We start from the raw sequence: 18,653 nt of genomic DNA, 5'->3' as shown, positions 1-18,653 counted from the left end.
CTTCCCGTGTCTCTGCAACCCTGTCCCCAGCGCACCGGAGGGCACCCAGGTCACCAGAAGGCATCTGCCGTGCTGTAGCCATTGCCGACGGACTTCCAGACCCCTTCCTGGGGACAGAGTTCACGGAGGAGCTGCCCCTGACCCCACTCCCCCTACAGCCCCGGACACCCCGAGTCTGGTTATGTCTATCTCCACCTGGAGACGGCAAGGGGCACATGGAGGGGTCTCTGAGACCCTCATGAGCTGGGGACATAGCCAGGTGGGGGACCGGTCCCTTGTCCCAGGGAGGTGGGGGGGGCGTGAGCTTAGGAGGGGCCCCAAGTCTGTCGCTGGGGTGGAGCCTGGGGTGCCCTTCCTGCCAGCGGCCCACGCGGGCACCCAGGGCTCCCTACAGAGATGATGTGGCTCCAGAGGCGTTTGCTTTCAGCGTGAAAGGCCACGGGGAGGAGCTGGGGGCCAAGCAGACCCCCACAGGGTCCCACAGCAGCTCTGGATCCGAAGGGCCAGGCTCTCCGTGTGGGGGCAAAAGGGCCATGCGAGGCCAGGGGCGGGGGTGGCCGGAGAGCCCCCGTGGAGCCAGGCGGGCATGCAGCCACGTCCCGCTGAGCTTCCTGACGATGTAACGGTGTGCAGGTACGTGCCCCACGCGTGCACCTGGTTGAGGAAGCTCCTGGCCTCCGTCGGGCCCTGGGAAGCCTGGGGATTCTCCCCTGCAGGAGCAGACAGGGGTGGGGGGAGGGCTGGGCTCCAGGACACCCTGTCACTGCCCCGTCCCCCTGCGGAGGGATCCGCTCCCAGCACCTGCCATGCTGATGTCCCCACCTCGTACGTCGTCCGTCCATCTACCTGCCATCAGTATCTGTCTGTCAGTCCGTCCTCTCTGTCGTCTGTCTCTCCATCTATTCACCTACCTCCACCCACATGTGAACACAGGACACAGGGGTATGGCTCATGGGAGACCGAGGCATCCTGACGTGTCTGTCCTGGGCATCAGGACTGGACCCGCAGGAGCAGGAACCGGCCGGAAGGTGGGCTTCAGTTGCGGTGGATGGGGGCCACCATGGGAAGTTTTGGAGCGAGCGGGTGTTGGGAGTGACCCAGGAGCCCTGCAGAGCACCGGCTGAAGAGGGGACTGGGAGGACAGGGTCCTTGGGGTTTGCTAAGGGGCAGTTTGGTTGATTCCCCTGAGCCAGGACTGGTCTTTTTGCTACATAGAAACTCGGTTTTCTTTTCTCACTGGTGTCCTTCTTGGGCTTCTGACCTGACTGACAAGCCTGCAGACTCTGCTCCTCGAGGGTGACATGTCATTCCTTCCTTTCCCTCCCCCTGTTTGTCTGTCTCTCTGCCTCCCGCCCCCAGCACCCCCAGCTCTGACTTGAGCAGTGGGAAGAGCCCAGAGCACCTGTGCCCTGCTGGGGACAGCACGACCCTTGGTCACATCAGGGGCAGGTGGAGAGGCGAGGTCTCCGTCCTTCCCAGCATCTGACCTTAGGGGCAGACAGACAGCACCCTGGCCCCGGCAAGCCCAGCGGTGTGCACACAGCCCCGGAGGAGGCTCCAGAAGCCTTTGGCAGATGGGCCCACCTGGCCTTGGGAGGGCCCGGGAGCCCCATTGTGGGCAGAGGGGCCCATGTGAAGAGGACCTGGGATCAACAAAGCCCTGTGGGGTCTCCAGCCTGGGGCCGAGCGATGGTGGGAGCTGCAGGCCAGAGCAGAGTCTGCCCCTGGGTCAGAACAAGCCCCTATGGTCTGGAGGCCGGGGTGGGGGTGTTTGCTAGGGCTCGGAAGGTGCCAGGCCAACCTTCTCATCGGAAAACACGCTCAGCTATCTCCACGGGGCCCGGGGCCCGGCTCCTGGACTCCCTGCACATCAGGAACGCCCGGACTCAGTCGCCCTCTTGGAATTGCCGTGTTCACAGTCCACACGGTCACCCTGCCGATGACCGCAAACGCACAGCTTCTTAAGGTTCCCTTTCTGTGCCCTCACAGCAGAGCGTGCACTGAGCGGGGAGGCCCGGGCCACTGCTCCTGTCACGGTTGCCTGATGTGGAGTCCGCCTGCTGAGACAGCTTCTGCGACAGGGTCCTGAGGTTCAGACCCGAGGAGCCCCTGGTCTAAGGCCGTGTGTCTCTCTCGGCTCAGGAGTGCGAGCCGGTGGGAGGTCAGACCGTGGTCCTGCTTCTCGAGGGGATGACGGTGAGCGGCTCTTGTCCTTTCTGACGTTCCCGCTGAGCAACGTCCCCTCCGAGCGAGGGTCCTGTCTCCGCCTGGCACCCCCTCCTCGGAGCTGGTTTCCCCCCCGAGCCTGCGGCCCCAAGGACAAGTGTCTCTGGGAAGCGAGGGAGCGGGGAGGGCCGGGAATTACCGGAACTGCTGTCGCTTGTGATCCTATCACCGCGGAGCACAAAAGTCTCCCAGCGCTCACTTCCGAAATGTCATGTCTGACAACACCTAGATTTACTCCCCAAATTTTTAATCTTCAGAGCAGAGAAGGCAGATGCCTCCTAATGGGGGGCTCGCGCTGGCCTGTGGCTGGCTGTGGAGGCTCCACAGCTGCTCCTGGAACGGCCGCTCAGAGAGGGCAGCGTCCAGAACCGTGTGGGGTCCAGATCTCGCACTCGGGGCCTGGACGCTCGCGCTCGGATCTGGAGGCTCCCGGGGGCCAGGGCGGTGTTTTTAGCAACATGAGGCAGGAGCATTTACCGCACTCGGCGATAGCGATTAATCCGAGTGTCTTGTAGCTCCGTTCTGCCACACTGTCTGCCTCCTGCTCCCGAGTGAATGTGCGGCCACCCAGAAGCTGGGGTGCAGGACCTTGCCCGCCTGCCTGCGGCGGTCCCCCCTGCTCACGTGTGCACTCAGTCTTCAGCAAAACAGCAAATGGTCCCTGGACGGCCGGGGTCCCCTGCTGCCAGTGCCCGCGATGGGGCCTCTTCCCTCCAGTTTTCTAGAAACAGCGTCGTGCAGAGTTGAGATGATCTCTCTGTGCAGGGTCTGAATTGTGCTTTTCCAGCGACAGTTAAAATCTGAGCCCATCGGGAGGTAGCTGAGGGTCTGGCCGTCCGTCTTGGTGGTCCCGAAGGAGTTCGTTGCGCAATGTCTCCTCCTGCACAGAGCCGTCCACTTGCTCTGGGTGACGTCTCAAGAAACGCGTCTGTGCATGGACATTTTTAAATTAACGTTTTATTTGAAAACACTGTAGATTCATAGAAAACACTGTGAACGCAGGGCTCCGGGAATCCCCACCCAGCCCTGTTACTGACATCCTGGAATGCGATGCGTCTTTGTTACAAACACCGAGCAACACTGATACACTGTTGCTAACTAAACAAGTCCCTACCTTATTTAGAATTCCTTAGTGTTTCTCTCTGTCTTCCTTTTTCTGCCAGGATCCAGGTAAAATTTAGATGTCACATGTCCTTAGGCTCCTCTGGGCTGGGACAGCGTCTGAGACATCCCCTGGTTTTCATGACCTTGACTGTTTCAAGGGGTGCTGGACGCACGTGTAGAATGTCCCTCGGCTGTGGCTCGTCTGAGGTTTGTCTTATGAGTAGACTGGGGCCATGGGGTGTGGCGGGGAAGACGCAGAAGTGAGGGCCCTTCTGACGTTATCATATCAGGACGCACAGTCATCAAGCCTGGCACCTGCCCTGACGCCCTGGTCCCCCGATGAGGTGTCCGTCAGCATCTCCGCTGTGTCTTGCCTTTTTCCCATTTCCACCTGTGCACTGGGGAAGCGGTCAGTACGCGTAGCCCGCACGTGAAGAGTGGGGTGTCTGCCCCCTTCCTGAGGGTGGACACCTGCAATTCGGAATTGTATGTTCTTCCTGAGAAGATACTGCAAGGAACGGTATGGCCGGGCAGAAGGATGCGTTTCTGGGCTCGAGTGCCCCCTTTGCAGATGTTGCGGAGGAACGTCACAGCTGCTCTCTGCTCAACAGGTAGGTGACGATCGCCGACCGCTCGCGAGGTACGTCTCCAGGGGAAACCACAGGAACAAGTCAGAGGCGGGCCTGCCTCAGTGAGGCTGGCAGATTAGAGATGCACCGTGAACAGCACAAAACTAATGAAAACATTTAAAGTCCTGAACGATTTCAGATAGTGACGATGGAGACAAAGTGCTGAATTAGTGGGGTTGGGACAGGAGGACGCCTCTGAGAAAGGTCGGTCTGTGCAGAGATCACACCAGGAGCAGATCCCCAGCACTCCAGGGCCCCAAGTGGGTGGGCAGTGGGAGGGCCGTCTGCTGGGCTGCCCTGGGCTGGGTCACTTAGGACTCTGGAAGCTTTAGGGACTTTATCCCAGGGGCCTTGGGAGCAACACCCTGTGTTCTCTGCACACCCTCATCTCTCCATTCTGGGGGGCTTGGAGGGAGGCAAGAGGGTCCTTGTTAGGCCTCTAGCTCCCAGAGGGCTGGTCTGTACCCTCCTAGAGGGTCAGGGTCCCAGAGAATGGAAGCCCCAGGCTCACTGGCAACCTAGAAATATCCCCGAGGGACAGCAGCCATCACTGTCCAGCAGCTGCTCAGTCCATGGAAATGACTGTGGCCAGAACCAGCCGCTGAGGTTCCCAAGCCTTGAGGGCAGAAAGCCAAGGGGCAGCCCCACCACTCTGGCTGCTGGGCAGAGCGGGTACGGGCTCCCCTTCCTCCCGTCTGCTGGTGGCACCTGGCGCCCGGCACAGGTGTCGTCACTGCCGTGGAGCTGGCGGGAACGTTCCATCCTGGTTAACGGAAACCCAGTGGGGAGAGAAACGGCACTTCTTCTTTTTCTTTTTCTCTTTCTTTCTTTCTTTCTTTCTTTTTTTTAAGTAAACGGGCCAAAGGATATGGGTGAGACGAGCTAATTAAATTAGGCCACAGTCCGCACTAGTGCAGAGAACTCATCAGAGCCCTTGTTGGTGGGTCCGGCCGCTGCGTCGGGGACCTCGGTGCCATCTGATCCCAGCCCCTCCCCCCGCCCCAGGGAAATGAACCACAGAATGCGAGGTTGTGTTCCGTTATTCCGAAACCCCTTCCTCTGCTCTGAGCTCTGACACGGCAGCCCCACTCGGGCTCAGATCATATTTGAAATTCCAGCGAAGCCCAAAGCTCCTCCCTGCTCCACCGATCAGGGACCAGCGTCCTTTGACACCAGCCTGGAAGGTGGTCTCCTGTTGGGAGGAGGGGCCCGTGAGCCCACTGCTCTCACCCCTGAGCAGACCTGCCAGCCAACACTGGAGGTGGCCGCAGTGGCTGGGCCACCAGAAAAACTCCCACTGGGTTTTCTGGACACCCCCCTTCCTGAGACGCCTTGGAGGCCACCTGCTTGAGACGGCTGCGTGTCCCTGACCTCTGCTTACCCTGAGCACCCAGGACTCCCACAATCTGACCCTTCTGCATTTCTCACCATTAACATGGAAGGCTCTGTGGTAGGTGGGAGATCACAGGGTGCACCATCTGATGTTTCCTGGTGGTTAGGGGACAGGAATGTGAGCTCCCCTGATGGGGGTTATCACTGGCCACACAGAGCTGCACCTGTCGGGAGGCTCCCAGTGAAGGCGCAGTCATCAACGTTATTTTTTGAAATCCGCACCAGCATCAGAACACGGGGAAAAAGAGGGACACGGCCCCTGACCTTGTGGACTTCCGTCCAGTGAAAATAGGCACCTCCGCGTGGAATCAGCCCTTCTTTCTATTCCCGTCACAGCCAAAGGCACCAACTCCCACCGTTCATCCAGGCCCAACACCTGAGTGTTACCAGATCCCGCTCTCAGATCCTGCGTCCTCTCCATCCCTGTGCTGAGCGATGCTGCCTCTTACAAAAATCACATTCATCCCATGGATCCAAGTCCCCAAATGCTCTCCCATGGTCTTCTGCTGTGGCCTCGTAACTGGTCTCAGCAAATTCTCTCCAGCACCGTGGAGATCCCCATAGTAGTGGGCAGGGATGGGGTACACAGGAAGGAGGCCTGTGGTGGAGGCAGCCAAGGCTTCTCTTGGTTCCTGAACCCTAAGGTGGGAGCCACTGGAAGTGCGAGGTCCACAGAAAGCCTGGGAGATCCAGAGCCCATCCCGCCACAAGCCCCTTAGATTCTGCTCACGGCCCCCACAGAAACCGGACAGGGAGAAGGCAGTAGGATGGATGGTGGATAGAGATGTGTGGATGGGTGGGTGGAGGATGGATGGACGGGTGGATGGGTGGGCGGATGGCGGGCAGATGAACGAAGTACGACAGGCAGAAAGATGAATGAAGGGCAGGCACCCGTCCCCCTTTTCCTTACTGACTTTTCCTATCCTGCCATACTTTCCCTATAACCAGAGTTAACTGAGTGTTAGGACGTTCTGTCCACTTCCCTTGTTAGCAAATAGCAATTGATAAATGACAAAATCTCTCATTAAGTGGAGTGTTTCCCATAGTTTTTCCGGGTCTCTTGGTTCTGTGAATAGGCCAGTGTCTCGGATCCGCCGCTCACTCGGTTTGCCACAACCCAAGAGCTAGGACCCAAGCCGTCCCTGCTGCCTCCACGGGCCACAAGCACTTCCCTCTCCCGGTGCACTGCGCGATGCTGAAGACCTGAACACACGTCTTGCTTGAGAAGAAGCAGCTTGTCTAGAGCCTGGCGCTGTGTGGGGACAGCAGGAGCCCCAGGCTCCCTGGGCTTCACGGAGACCCGGGTGAGGAACGGTCAGCTCCATGGAGTGGACAGGATGGGCCAGCCCCGGGCCAGCCCCCTTCTCATTGTCTAAGGCACATTTATTTGAAAACTACCGACACTACCAGTGGGAACTTGGAGTTGGAGCCAAAACAGGTACTTGGGCTTGGCCGTGGGCCAGACGCTGATGAGCAGCAGCTGTGAACAAACCCCGGACTGACGTGTGGCCGCGCCGTCCCTGCGAGGGGTGCGGGGCAGCTGCGCACTGGACCCCGGGGAGAGTCCGTTGTTTACGGCCATGTAGGCTGGGGTGATTCTTGAGGACACCTGCCCTTGTTTCATCATTTCATCGGGCCGTGCGTAGACGGCGAGGGTGGGGGCAGCCCCCCGCCTCAGGACGGGATCCGAAGGGGGACGGCGATGATTAATGGTCGGCAAACACAGACTTCGTCGGGAGAGGGCTGGGACCTGCTTAGCATGGAGCTAACAGGATGGAGAAATAAATTAATGTCCTCAATTACAAAGGGGCTTGGGGTATAGAAAGCTGTTGTCAACAAACCTCCCTCTGGAGGAGGAGAGGGCTGGAAGCCCATGACACCATCCATCACTCCAAGGGCGTCCTGAGTGGAAGGAGGGGAGAGGGGTCTCGGGACCCAGGAAGAGGTCCTTGAGTGAACCCACCTCACGGAGCGGAGGCCTCGGGGGACCCGAGGGTGCGGCTGCCAGAGTAGAGAGGGCGTGGGCATCCTCCCGGGGCCACGGCTGGCCCCGTGGCCCGGGTGCTGGGGGGCAGGTGGGCAGACCCGGCGGGCTGCTGAGACCCTGCCGTGCTCAGTCCCGCCAGGCCAGAGGGTGGACGGCGCCCGGACCCCTGAAGACGTGCGAACTCTTCTCCTGCGAGCCAAGCCCTGGTTCCCATCACCTCCTCCATCCGCTGTCATGCTCGCTGGGGTCTGAGGAACCACAATTAGCAGATGGTTTGGGGTCTATTAGCCAATGCCCCCCCCCCCCCCGCCCCTCTGATGCCGCTGGAATCAGAGATTGGATTTCTTAATGACAGAAGAATTAAGTAATAGGCCTGAGCAGGGCTGCAGGCAGCCGTGTGAAGCCATGTGCAAAATTGATATTTCAACAAGCCTGATAACGTATTAGGGCAATGGCCGTGCCGTGTTGCCGAGTCACACCATCCATCTTCGGTCAAACGCGGAGGGCGCCCGTCAGCAGGCGCACAGTCCCCGGCCCTTGGAGGAGGCCATCGGTTCTTCCCTCACGTGTCCTGGGACCCGAACCCGGCAAAGAAAAGGCCGGGGCTGAGCAGACCTGAAGGGTGCTCACCGGGGCGTGGGGCGGGAGGGGGCCGCGGACTGTCCTCGCTGGGCGTGGGTCCCGGACGCGCTCCTGGGACACGGCAGGCTGTGCCCCCGGGAGCCTTGACCCCACCGTGTCCCCACGGGCTCCGGGCCACAAGGTCATCGGTGGACTGACATCCACTTTGATTTGCAGCAGCGAGCAGGAGCCCGGGGCCCGAGTCAAGATGGCCGGCGACAAATTTATGAAGATCAATGTTATTAGGGACTGAATTCTTGTCCGAAATAATTTGTATAAAATATCGTCACATTAGATGAGAATCTGTGCTGAATTATCGGCTAATGGGGTGTTGAATTGCGAGAGACCGCTGGCTTTTTTTCACAGCGTAATTGAACATGACAGATTCTATATCGGTCCGTGAGGTTCCTGAGCCCGGGGGAGGGGTGTGTCTGGGGCCCTGGGTCTTGCCTTGGAGAAGTGGGGTGTCCTACCCTGCACCCCCTGCCCCCAGGGGTACTCGGGACCCTCCCCTCCCACCTTTGTGGACCCTCAGATCTGTCCCCAAACGAGCGAGGAAAGCACGTCAAGCCCGTGTCTCTACTGCGACGGAGACACACCCCAGCAGACCTGTGTGTTCCCGACTTGCCCAACGGCGCTGGCTTCCCCGGGCACGTCCTTCTTTCCGGGTGCGGTGGGGGGGCAATTGGAGCCCTACCAGGTCCTGAGGTGGTCCTTCCCTGGCTTGAGGGTCCACCTCTTCCCTGCGAAGGGTTCTCCGGAGAAGCTCGACCACGGCACAGGCACCTTCCTGGTTCTGCTGCCCGTACCCAGCTCTGCAAGGGGAGAGAGGCAAGGGAGGGGGAAGCGGGCTGGTGGGGGGGGGGGCGGGCACCATTGTTCCTTGGTGCGTCATCAGGGGTCCCTCCTCTTCCTGCAGAGGCTCCTGCTTCCTGGGGTCCTCCCGGCCAAGAGGGTCCCCCTCGGGAGTGATGACCTGGAAGGGCTCAGGGCTCAGGGTGCTCCTGCTGAGTCCCGACGAGCTGCAGGTGTGGGGAGGCCCAGCTGTGAGGTTCCGGGGAGCAGGGTGGGGTGGGGGGTCTGCAGGCCCCATACTTCCTGCACGTGGGCTGCTTCTCCCTTCAGCAGCTCTGGGAGGACATGGGGAGCAGGGCCTCATGGAATAGAGAACCCACACCTGGCTGGGCTATCCTGGTCACATATACAAGAAGGTCACACCTGCTGCACCTGCTTCTGGGCCCGATGGGACCCTGCCGTTCCCTTCCTTACAGACGGAGGCCAGGGACGCACCCCCAGTGGGCTCCTGGGGCCCCAGCCGTGGAGGTAAAGCCACGTCCGGCTCCAGGCCTCAGCTTCCTGGCCCTGCATCCTCTCCGCAGCTCCGAGGCCTCCTGAGCCCAAGCCAGGCCCCGGAGCTTCGCCCCCACGATCAGCAGCAGCCCTGGCCTCCGGCGTCCAGGCTGATGAGGACAGGCGTGGGAGCAGGGCGCTGGCCTCCTTCCTTCTCACGTGGGTGGCCAGTGGAAGCCAGCATGGGAATCAGAGTCCCTCCCTGCCCCCAGCCTCGGGGAGCCACCGGCTACAGCCCAAGGTCGGCTCCGGGTGCAGGGCCGCCCGAGGGAGAGTGTTCGGCCACGGCAGTGTCCATGTGGCCTGCCACTTCCTCCCTGGACGGTCCCCGTGGAGGAAGCAGAGGTTGTTTCCCGACTTACTCCCGGCCGCCAGCCGCACGTGGGTCTCCTTGGCCCTGAGCCGCAGACGCGGAAGCCCAGAGGGGGCCGAGGGGGCCTGGGTCTGCGTAGCAACATGGGCCATGAGTGGGGGGGGGTGTTTGACTCTAGAGTTCATGTCGTCGTGAGGAAGAGCAGACCGTCCCAAGCTCGTGGCAGAACATCGTCCTGGGGGTTGGGCGCAGACAGGGCTCGTCTTGCTCCTGAGGGCCCGGGGCCTCAAGCTTTTCCAGGCCCCAGACTGTCCGTCCCAGCCCCTCAGATGACAGACAGCTGACAGCTGACAATGTGGACAATGTGGCTGTGCCAATTAAGCTTTATTAACAAAGACAGGAGGGGGCCGGGTGAGCCCTGCTGTGGTGACCACGGGGAGAGAATGGGAGCCCAAGCAAGGACAGAAAATAGCCACAGGGAGCAGGGGTGCAGACAGCCCCTCTCCGTCTTTATATCTGATGACAAACATATGTGACCTCGATGCGTTTATCATAATGCTCACTGTTTTATCCACGTTTCAGGGCACGGTTCAGGGGCATTAAGTACAGATGCCCTAGCTCCCGCTGTCCCCGTCCCGCAGCAACTGGGGTCCCCCTCCACCCTCCTCTGCTTGGCACTTGGCATCAAGGAGGTGACCACCCTGGCCTTGGCCACAGGGACTGGCCAGGGCTGGGGACCCTTTTTCAGCGGGGTCAACGGTCAGCGCTGCAGCTGGCAGGTGGGCTGCATCCCGAGTGCGCACTGCGAAACCGCAGAGACCCCTTCCTCTGCAGTGTCCACCAGGTATCTGCAGGGCCGCATCCCCTCTGCACACTCCAGGGCAGGCTCTCTCCTGCCTCGGCCAGCTCCCAGGGGCTCAGGTGTCCCTCCAGTCTGAGCCTCAATCTTCACGTGACCCCTGTGTCCCAAAGCCAGCCCATCTCCTTGCCCACAGCGCCTCGTCAGACCAGCTCCGTCTCTGAGGCGAGCCGACCCTAAGGGGACCCAGCAGGCCCCACGCCTTTGGGCCCCAGGGGGCTCTCCTCCCTCCATGGCACTGGGTGGCCGGGACCACCCAACCTGCCCCAGAGGGCCCGTCTGCCTGGTCTGGAATCAGGGAATGTCCAGGAGTGAGTCCAGGCCTGTGGGTGGTGGTGCCCTGGCGGGGTCTCTGGGGGCAGAGCCCACAGCCCAGGTGGGGCCCAGGTGTCAGGTGCTGCTGGTCTCCGGGGCTGCCAGCTGCTGCCTCCTCATATGACCTTGCTGGCCTCCCAGCTTCCACCCGCTGTCTCCCCTGATTAACGAACCCATAGATCACAATCCACTCCGCCCGGCTCCCCTGGCTGTGGCAACTAATTCTGCCACATAATGGGATGTGAACACTGTCTAATTTCCAAATTAAAGCTCAGATGGATGGCCAGGCTCTTCTGCTGATGGTGTGGCTGGGAGTGGGGTGTGCCCTGCCCCTGCACTTCCAGGAGCAGCCAAGGGCACGGCCTGGACCTGTCCCTGCAGTTTCCGCGGTCCCTCCTCCCAGGACTCCGGCCACAGCCCCCAGAGGTGTGCAATCGGACACCATGGGAAGGAGCACAGAGCTCAAAACCCATGCGCCCCTGGCCCACCAGCTCTGTCCTCTGACTACCACTCCTCTGGGCTCCAGACCAGTGTTGACCTCAGCAGTCGGGAACCCGTGGTCCTCGGTCAAAAGTCAGAGGTCAGGGGCCCAAGGAGGCATCTTTGTCCCAGGTGCCCGCTTGTGCACGGCCTCCCCCAGGACCTTGACCCTCCAGAGAGGAGGGGAGGGGACTTGGGCAGCGGTGCCTGGGCGACTGGCCGCCAGGGGACCCTGAGCTGTGGGAGGGAGCGGCTGACGGCGGCTGCGGGGACGTCCTGCGCTTTCTGCAGACCTGTGGTGTCTCCTGGGTAAGGAGCTGCCTCAGACGCGGGGATGGTCGGCGTGTGGACAGAGCCGGAGGGTCAGCGTCCACCAGCTGCGCACCCACGCCCCCATGCCTGCCCCAGATCAGGAGGGAGAAGCGAGATGAGGGCATCCGGCCACCCCAACCCTTCTGGCTGCTTGAGGGACATGCGGCCTGTTTGTCCCGGGAGCTGTGTGGCTCCTTCCAGCGCTGGCTGCGTGCCTGTGTCCCAGCCCGAGGGACTGCGCTTGTCGGATGCTGACCGCTCTGTGGGCAGCGCCCTGTCCACGTCACCTGTCTGGCCTGCCGGGAGCCACGAATGAACCACCTCCTCCCCCCAAGTTCACCCCACCCACCTTCCTCGGAGCTCCCCCCCACACCCGGTGTCCCCACCACAAACACCTGTATGTCCCTGCCCCTGGCTGCCTCGCTCTGGTCTGTGTGCTCCGCACAACAGCCCCTCCTGCAGCCAACTTCCCATGGTCTTCTAGTCCCCAAACCTCCCCGAGTGCCCCCCGTGTGTTCAGCCTGACCCTGCAGATTCTGACCGTGGCTGTGGATGCCACACACATGGGGAGGGGCTCTGTGGCTTTGTCCCCTCCCTGCTCTGGACTCCCGATGCGTGCTGTGCGCATCTGGCGTGGGGGCTGCGCCACAAAAACCCGCTGCTCCCCCGAGCCCCTGGGACCCGGCACAGAGAAGAGGAACCACTGAGTGCGTGCCCCTGCTTTAGTTCCTGAACCTCTACCCCTAAGAGCCACCCCAGACTGTCACTTGTAGCTGTCATTGGCGACCTACCATGGCCACCCTGGGCTGGCCGCGAGTCCCGGATGGCGGCCCCCCACCCGCCGTCACCCCAGACCTCTGTGCCCAGCTGCCCCTTCTTCAGGAGATCCCGGCTGGCTCTGCACTTTGGCTCCCCACCTCCAGATGGGGCAGCAGACGCCCGCACCTCACAGGGTCCAGGAACGCCCGAGCAGTCACATGGACAAAGCCCCCAGACCTGGCCGGCCACGATGAGGCACTGAGGGAGAACCGTGGCTGTGCACAGCTGTTCCAGGAACTCCCCGGCTGCTGGGCTAGGTCCCCTGGGTGGGGGTGGGGACCCAGGGCACTGCCTGGGATAGGAGGCCCAGCTGACGCTTCTGGAACTACAGTGAGGGTAGGTGGTGGGTCAGGATATGGGGTCAGAGCCAGAGGGGCTCAGCCCTTCCCAACATCAGCCCTTCCCAACATCCTGTGTGATGTTGCCGGCGTGGGCTCCGCGGCCCTCATCCGTCATCGCTGAGCCCAGTTAGTAAAAAGATATGAAGCTGTGAATCGTGCTGTGGCAGCTGCAGCGGGCCCCACGCCGGGGAGGCTCGCCACACGTCCTGTGGGCTCCCCCACGCGCTCGAGGGAAAGCCGCCGGATGCTCTGCCAACCACTTGGCCCGGTGCCGACGCCACAGCCGATGTCTTGCCCCAGCGAAGGGCTCCGGGCCTCCTGGTGGGGTGTGGCCCTGCGGCTGGGGGGGACACAGGTGGATCTCAGGGAGATGCCCCTGCTGGTTACGTGGGCAGCACAGTGGGGGGTGTTCCTGGTGGCCGAGCAGCCAGCCCAAACGGCCAGCACGTGGGCTCTGTGTGCCCTGCAGGGGCCTGGGACGGAGCTCTTGTCCTGGAATGCAGGGACCAGGGAATGTGCGGGCCAGCCCAGTGGCCCGGAGATGGAGAGAGATTCAGGCTGAGGCCCACGAGCCCGAGAAGTGGCACTGATAGCCCCAGTCCTCCAGAGCTGGCACCGAATCCGTGTGGGAGCTGGGGGAGGCGACGCTGGAGGCAAATGGATTGCATGGAAGCTGGTCCTGGCACGAGGCCCTGGAGGGCGTGACAGGGGTCCCCCTAGCGTCCTGACCCTCTCAGCCCACATCCTCCCGGGCTGCCCTGAGACACTGCCGGCGACCAAGACGTGGGAGTGCCCGGCCCTCCCTCTTCCCTGCTTTCCTGGGTTTGGTCTTGCCTGGCCGGCTCATGAAGCCCCAGTTTCTCAGCTGAACAGTGGGGGCCACAGCAGCCACAGGTGATGCTGGCTATAGATTGGGGCAAGCCTCCCCTCCTTGGTGACCTTGGGGTTTTCAAGTGACAACATACTCCCTCATCTGCGCATGTCTGCGTTACAGGGGAGGAGCTGTGCAGCTCACCGAGTCAGGCACAGCCCACCCACGACGGCCCAGTGGAGAACAGACCCCCGTCAGTCTGTGATCCCGCCCCTGCCTGGGCTGGGCAGGCGTCCCTGTCACGGGCCTTGGTGGACATCTGCCCCTGTTACTCAGGCAGCCTTGAACTCCAAGCAGACACGGTTCTCAGTCCTGCAAATGTGGCAACAGTGTTGGCCCCAGTCTGCGTCTCACCGAACCCCTGGAAGTTCTCCTCACAGTCCTTGCTGCAGCCCTGTGAGCGGGGTCCTTGGACGACCCGGAGGGGGGCTCAGAGGCGGGACTGGGGAGCGGGTGGGCTGAGGGCAGAGGCCCCCGGTTACACAGGTGTGCGCAGCACCGTTCCCTCCTGCGGCCCTGCGCGCTCCCGTCCCCGCCTCGCTCACAGAGCCCCTCAGTCGGCGGGAGTCGGGTCAGTCCCGGCCTGGGGATGCAGCGCTGATTGACACGTGGGACCCCGGGGTCCTGGGGCCCTCTCTGCTCATCGTTCCCGCCTGCCCAGCGTGCCGCAGCGGGGGGAGGCTGGACCCGCCCGGAGCCGCGTCTTCGGAGCCGGCCCTGATTTGCAGCGGGGCCGCCGCGTCCCACGCCCTCACTGGCGGCTCCGCTCCCGGTCCCGCCCCAGGCAGAGCTGAGCCGGCAGAGCTCCCATCGGGCCTGGCGAGTGCGTGGCGCGGCTGGGACCGGCTGTGATGTGAGTGTGCGGAGCGGCCCTTCCTCGGAGCCGGGCGCTCTCTGAGGTTACAACGGTCCCCACGGCCGCTCGCGGGAGAAGAATGCAATTACCGGCTTGCTCTCCGGTCTGCTCAGTCCCCAAAGGCGGTAGAGGCGCAGGGAGGCAGGTGTGGCTCGACATGCAAAGCACGTCCCCCCACCTCCTGCACCCAAATCGCTGTTGGTGTAAACAAAAAATCCAGGAATTTATTAAATCCATCATTTCTCAATTTGTTTCTACGCGTTGCCAGTAATTAGCAGTGTGACATCTGCATTTGCTGCTGTTCCAACCTGGCCGTGGGCTCCTGGTCCCGCCACTGACAGAGCCTTGCTCTGGAAGGACCTGTGCGGCCGTGGGGCACGCGTCTACATGGGCGTCTCTGCCTGAGGGTCACCGGGAAGGTCTGACAAGGACAAGCCTGGCTGGGACGCCGACGGCCCTGGGACAGGAAAGCCACATGGTGGGGATAAGGCTTTCTCCATGGAAAGGAAGGAACCCGACCACACACACGTCTCGGGACCCGCCCCAGGCCCAGACCGCCCTTGACTCTGTTGGCCACCGGGTCAGGCCCAGTTTGTTTAGGAAACTGCCTAAGAGTCTGGGCTTTTGGATGTCCAGCAAAGGGGCGGCCGCCCCAGGGTCCAGCCCTCCAGAGGCTCTGCCCCAGAGCTGTCTCAGTGTCTGGCTGGGCGGGTCAGGAAAAACTCCTTCTGCCGGCAACCACTTCCCTGGATGATGGGAAGCACGTGACCCCTTCCTTCCCCGGCGGTGGAGCGGGGACCCCAGGAAGGACAGTCTCCCTCGCATTCCCTGGGCTCTGTCCTGGGGGGATGTCCAACCGGCTCAGGCCCGGAGCACACAGAAGCCCCTGGCATCCCAGCTGCGGCCTCACACGCCTCTCATGTCGGGGGATGGGAGCTGCGGGAGCATCTGCCTCCGCCAGCCTGGGAGCAGGGCTCAGACCCGGCCTTTCCGGGGCCCCTGCGCACCCCCACCCTCACCCCTGTGTGCCCTTGTCCCCACTCCTGTGCACCCCCAGACTCGCACCCTCCCTGGGCACCCCTGTAGCCCTGCCCACACCCCTGCACACACCCACCCTTGCGCACCCTCACCCCCGCCCCTGTGAACCCCTACCTACACCTGCCTCTGAGCACCACCCCCGCCCCCTGCACCCACCGACCCCTGTGCGCACCCCAGGCCATGCACCTGTGCACCCCCCAGCCCTGCCCCCCCCACTTGCAGGGCTCCCTGCCCTCAGTCATGAGATCCCCGTAGAGACCCGCAGGGAGGGGGAGAGTGACAGGGGACGCTCCTCCCAGATGCCAACTCCGTAGGACCTGGCAACACCCTGAGACGCCAGTCCCCTCTACGCTCTGAAGCCACCGCCCCTGTGTGACCGACATTTCTTCTGTTTTAATCCAACACCTCCGCGCTTTGGATGCTTGTTTGAGGTGGTTCTGTTTTGCGGCTGCCGGTGGCCGTGTGCGGTTCTCGGAGCGTTTTACGGGCACGGGCCTGCGGGGGATTCCAGGGCCGTAGGTGCACGCGTGTTTACAGGGAGCAGCTGACGCAGAGACTCCCGGGTGGGGGCACCAATTCAGGCCGTGCCCGGCAAGGCCCAGAGCTCCTGATGCCCCGACGCTCTCCAGCACCCGGGGTCCTGCCTTCCCGGTGGCACGCCGGAGAGTGAGGTCCCCCACGGGCCTTGCTGGGGGGGGGGACACGTCTCCGTGTTGGGAGGAGAACCCTCCGCAGCCCCGCGGGATGCCTCCCCAGCCTTCAGCCGCTGTCCTGAGCCTCCCCAGCCAGGTCCCTGGGGGTTCTGGGCCCTCAGTTCCTCATCTGAACCGAACACGGTTGCCGCCTTGAGATCGCCGACCTTCCTCATGGCCCGGGGTCCCTGGCCCCGTCCCCTGGCCAACCACTGGTGAGAGTTTGGGGAGCATGCTCGGAGAATGTGGATTTTCCTATAAGGCTGCGTTCTTCTCCCGGTCCCCCAGGGGCTGACGGAGCCCAGTCCAGTCCATTTCCCAGGCAGCTGTGCATCTGGGGCCCACGGAGCCCCTCTCAACAGAGCCCAGGACTGGCTCCGAGACGCCTGTCCTGGAGAGCGATGCTGAGCGTGGTCCCCGAGCCTGGGAGGAGGTCCTGCTCGAATGTGTCCCTGCGGTCAGTGTGCTGAGGATGCAGCGCGGAGGGACAAGCAGGAAACCTGGACGCCAAAGGAGGTGGGGGGGGGTCCCGGGCCGTAGCCTGAGGTGGGGGCTCAGAGCCGTCCCGGCTCCGGGACAGGCTGGGCTCCGGGGCAGAAGCAGCTAGAGCCAGCGCCCTGGGTCATGGAGGACGAGGCAGGAGCTAATCCCTGTGGACTTCTAGACCCTTCCCTAGCTCCCTATGCCACCCTGACCCCTGGCAATCTGTTACCACGGTGGCAGGAAGTGGTGGTTTTCTCCTGTTTGTTGAGATTTGTTTTCTGTTTCTAAACCAAGCGCCCCCGTGGGTCCCCACGGGAGCTCTCGCCCACCAGGATCTGCTTCTGACCAGCAGCCCACTCGGGGCCTGGCGGTCTGCACGTCAGCATGGCCCCGCCACCCGTGGACTTCTGACCTGGACGCTGTGGGATGGTAGCAGGAGGGGCTCTCTGGGTCACTGTATTTACGGAAATCTGTCACCCTGCTAGGAACCAGCAGTGTCCGCCAGCTCTGAACGCGGTGAGATGCTCTGACGTCCAAGTTGCACTCACGTACTGACTTTGATTTTTAACACGTGAATTCTAAAACCGCACACAATTCTGAAGCGCTCATCGCACAAGTGAGCGCCATGCAGGGAGAATGGACAGTGGGGCCTGGAGGACAGAGACGCCCAGACTGGACCAGTCTACGGCCCCACAGCTTTGCCCCGTGGTCGTCCCTCTCCGTCTCCTGTCATGTCTGTGGCTCTGGGCCCAGGACTCGCAGTGAGAGCTGTGGCCAAGCAGGGCCTGGCTTCACCAGGCGGCCGCCCCACCGGCCGTGGCCCCTGGGGCTGCCCAGGGCTCTCAGGACACCTGCTCAGGCTCCTGGGACGTGCCCCGGTCAGGATGGAACGGCCAGTCCTGCAGACAGTCTGCCCGCTCTCCCAGTTCACGGTCTGTGACTCCAGAGGACATGTCACAGGACCGCCCCCCCCCCCGGCCGTCCTGCCCATGGGAGAGGCCACACCGTCCACACCGAGGCCAGACTGCTGCTGCCCACCCGTATCTCGGCAAACGAGTTCCCCAGGAAGGCAGGAGCGGGCGGCCCCATGTCCCCCTGAACCCCCCGGGGCGCTCGCACCAGACACAGGGCGCCGTAATTTCAGGCGCGTTGGGCCACGGATCACACCACTTTTTCTGCCAAGTCTGGCGTCTCTGGAGCAGTTTTGCATGAAGCAGAGGAGCTGAAGGAAAACCGGAGGAAATTCTGAAATATAATAAAAGTGGGCTCACGCCGGCCCACCTGAGAGCCTGGAAAAGTTAATTACACCGTCAGAGCCGAGCCGTCTGCCGGGGCGGAGCTGCTGCCGTCGATTTCTCTTCCCAGAGTGGATCTCTGGCAGCTAATTCAGCAGCAACTCCTGGTACAGGATAATAGTTCTCTTTTATTGACCAGATTGGGCAAATTAAACACAAAATCCTATTCAGTCACTGCTCCATGCAGACAGTGCGTTTGCCACCAGATGCCGGGATGGGTCCCATCGCTGTCTGTCTGCGGGGATCGCACGTCCCCATAAGCTTAAGTGAGACGCCGGCCATCAGTCCTCTGGGGCCCTGAGACACAGAGCACTAAGGGAGAGAGACTGTCACCGTGGTGGGGGAACTCGAGGAAGCCTTCCTGGAGGAGGTGTCCCCAGAGCCCATTTGGAGGCAGAGGAGCAACTGAGGTGCCCAGGGCAGGTATGGCCAAGGACACCCCACACCACGCCAGTGACCCCCACAGCTGCCCTTGGCTTTGAGGCATAGAGAGCAGGACAGACGTCCTTCCGGGATCGCAGACTGAGTCCTGCAGACTGGAGGACAGCATGCCCTCTGGGCAGGAGAACGAACACTGGTTCTGGGGCTCCGCTCCGAGGAGAACCAGCTCCCTCCGTCCACATGAGGCTCGGGGCCGGCCGTCTTCACCCAGACCCAGAGAAGGGACCCT

The sequence above is a fragment of the Lutra lutra genome, chromosome 8 (assembly GCF_902655055.1).
Source record: "Lutra lutra chromosome 8, mLutLut1.2, whole genome shotgun sequence".
Lineage (NCBI taxonomy): Eukaryota > Metazoa > Chordata > Mammalia > Carnivora > Mustelidae > Lutra > Lutra lutra.
The sequence above is the reverse complement of the archived record's forward strand: the minus strand, read 5'-3'. Positions refer to the sequence as shown.